Here is a 3,710-nt window from a genome sequence, read left to right on the forward strand (position 1 = left end):
CCTCAGGAGTGACTTCATTACTGAGCTGACGGGGAGTCCAGGGGCCGTACTCAGGGTTTCTCCAGTCTCTGTCAGGCCAGCAAGTCTGGTCTTTTTTTTTTTTTTTAGTTGGAATTTTGTTCTACATTTTTATCCAATTCTGCCCTGGACCCTCTATTGTGAACCCTGTCAGAGCAGTCAGTGGTGGTAGCCAGGCACCATCTCATTGTTCTGGACTCAGTCTGGTGGAGGCTGTAGTAGATGTGGTCCATTAGTCCTTTGGACTAATCTGTCACTTGTATCTTTAGTTTTCTTCATTCTTCCTTGCTCCCAAAGGGGTGAGACCAGTGGAGTATCCTAGATGGCCACTCAAAGGCTTTTAAGACCCCAGACGCTACTTAACAGAGTAGAATGTAGAGCATTTTCTTTATAAACTATGTTATGCCAATTGAGCTAGATATTCCCCGGGAACATGGTCCCCACAGCCCTCAGCCCAGCAATTTGGTTCCTCAGGGAGTTTGGATGTTTCTATGGAGCTACCATGACCTTGCCTTGTACAGGTTGTTCTGGCTTCCCCAGTATTTTGTACTGTCTTACCCTTCACCAAAGTTTCCACTTATCTATTAAGTGTTTTTCCATCCCCATCCTTCCCTTCTCTTGTAACCATCAAAGATTGTTTATTTTTGTATGTAAATCTTTTCACGAGTTTTTACAGTAGTAGTCTCATACGATATTTATCTTATTGTGATTGACTTATTTCACTCAGCATAATGCCCTCCAGATTCATCCATGTTATGAGATGCTTTACAGATTCATCGTTGTTCTTCATCATTGTGTAATACTCTATTGTGTGTATGTACCACAGTTTGTTTATCCATTCATCTGTTGAAGGGCATGTAGGTTGTTTCCATCTTTTTGCTACTGTGAACAATGCTGCAATGAACATAGTTGTGTATTTCTAACTTTTTAAGAAGGCACCATATCATTTTCCATAGTGGTTGTACCATTTTATATTTCCACCAACAATGCATAGGACTTCCAATCTCCCCACAACCTCTCCAACATTTGTTATTTTGTGTTTTTTGGATTAGTGCCAGTATTGTCAGGGTGAGATGGTATCTCATTATAGTTTCGATCTGCATTTCTCTACTGACTAATGATCATGAGCATTTCATCATGTGTCTGTTGGCTGCCTGAATGTCTTCTTTGTTGAAGTGCCTGTTCCCATCCTTATTTTTTAATTGGATTATTTGTCTTTTTGTTGTTAAGGTGTTGCAGTAACTTGTAGATTTTAGAGATTAGACGCTTATTGCATATGTCATAGCCAAAATTTTTTCTCAGCCTGTAGATTCTCTTTTCACTTTTTCGGTGAAGATCTTTTTTTTTTTCTTTAATTTTTATTGTGCTTTAAGAGAAAGTTTACAAATCAAGTCAGTCTCTCGTACAGAAATGCATACACACCTTGCTATATACTCCTAATTGCTCTCCCTCTAATGAGACAGCACACTTCTTCCCTCCACTCTCTATTTTATGTCCATTCGGCCAGCTTCTGACCCCCTCTGCTCTCTCATCTCCTCTCCAGACAGGAGATGCCAACATAGTCTCATGTGTCTACTTGATCCAAGAAGCTCATTCTTCACCAGTATCATTTTCTATCCCATAGTCCAGTCCAATCCCTGTCTGAAGAGTTGGCTTTGGGGATGGCTCCTGCCTTGGGCTAACAGAAGGTCTGGAGACCATAACCTCCGGGGTCCTTCTAGTCTCAGTCAGACCATTAAGCCTGGTCACCCTATGAGAATTTGGGGTCTGCATCCCACTGCTCTCCTGCTCCCTCAGGGCAGTCATCGGTTGTAGTCGGACACCATCTAGCTCTTCTGGTCTCGGGCCGATGCAGCCTCTGGTTTATGTGGTCCTTTCTGTCTCTTGGGCTCATAATTACCTTGCGTCTTTGGTGTTCTTCATTTTCCTTTGCTCCAGGTGGGTTAAGACCCATTGATGCATCTTAGATGGCTGCTTCCTGGCATTTAAGACCCCAGAAGCCACTCTCCAAAGTGGGATGCAGAATGTTTTCTTAATAGATTTTGTTATGCCACTTGCCTTAGATGTCGCCCAAAACCATGGTCCCCAAACCCTTGCCCCTACTACACTGGCCTTCGAAGCATTCAGTTTATTCCGGAAACTTCTTTGCTTTTGGTTTAGTCCAGTTGTGCTGACCTCGCCTGTATTGTGTGTTGTCCTTCCCTTCACCCAAAATATTTCCTATCCACTATCTAACCAGTGAAAACCTCTCTCCCTCCCTCCCTTCCTCCCTCCCACTCTTGTAACCATCAAAGAATATTTTCTTTTCTCTTTAAACTATTTCTCCAGTTCTTATAATAGTGGTCGTATACAATATTTGTCCTTTTGCAACTGACTAATTTCACTCAGCCTAACGCCTTCCAGATTCTTCTATGTTGTGAAATGTTTTGCAGATTCACCATTGTTCTTTATTGATGCATAGTATTCCATTGTGTGAATATACCATAATTTATTTATCTATTGATGGGCACCTTGGGTACTTCCATTATTTTTTGCTATTGTAAACAGTGCTGCAATGAACAGGGGTGTGCATATATTTGTTCGTGTAAAGGTTCTTAATTCTCTAGGATATATTCCAAGGAGTGGGATTGATGAATCGCATGGTAATTCTATTTCAAGTTTTTTTAAGGAAGTGCCAAATCTATTTCCAAAGTGGTTGTACCATTTTTCATTCCCACCAGCAGTGTGTAAGTGTTCCAGTCTCTCCACAACCTCTCCAACATTTACTATTTTGTGTTTTTTGGATTAATGCCAGCCTTGTTGGAGTGAGATGGAATCTCATTGTAGTTTTGATTTGCATTTCTCTAATGGCTAATGATTATGAGCATTTCCTCATACATCTGTTAGCTACCCGAAAGTCTTCTTTAGTGAAGTGTCTGTTCATATCTTTTACCCATTTTTTAACTGGGTTATTTGTCTTTTTGCAGTTGAGTTTTTGCAGTATTATGTAGATTTTAGAGATCAGGTGCAGATCAGAAACGTCATAGCAAAAAACTTTTTCCCAGTCTGTAGGTAATCTTTTTACTCGTTTGGTGAAGTCTTTAGATGAGCACAGGTGTTTGATTTTTAGGAGCTCCCAGTTATCTAGTTTCTCTTCTGCATTGTTATTAATGTTTTGTGTACTGTTTATACCATGCATTAGGGCTCCTAGCATTGTCCCTATTTTTTCTTCCATGATCTTTATCATTTTAGATTTTATATTTAGGTCTTCGATCCATTTTGAGTTAGTTTTTGTACCTGGTGTCAGATATGGGTCTTGTTTCATTTTTTTTGCAGATGGATATCCAGTTATGCCAGCACCATTTGTTAAGACTGTCTTTTCCCCAATTAACTGACTTTGGGCCTTTGTCAAATATCAGCTGCTCATATGTGGATGGATTTATGTCTCCCACTTTGTTCTTCTTCTTCAGTAATGCTTTACTTATCTGGAGCCTCTTTCCCTCCCATATGAAGCTGGTGATTTGTTTCTCCATCTCATTAAAAAATGTTATTGGAATTTGGATTAGAATTGCATTGTATCTATAGATGGCTTCTGGTAGAATAGACATTTGGCACAATAGAATGTTGAGTCTTCCGATCCAAGAGCAAGGTATCTTTTTCTGCTTATGTACGTCTCTTTTGGTTTCTTGCAGTAGTGTCTTGTAGTTTTCTTT

The sequence above is a fragment of the Loxodonta africana genome, chromosome 17 (assembly GCF_030014295.1).
Source record: "Loxodonta africana isolate mLoxAfr1 chromosome 17, mLoxAfr1.hap2, whole genome shotgun sequence".
Taxonomy (NCBI): domain Eukaryota; kingdom Metazoa; phylum Chordata; class Mammalia; order Proboscidea; family Elephantidae; genus Loxodonta; species Loxodonta africana.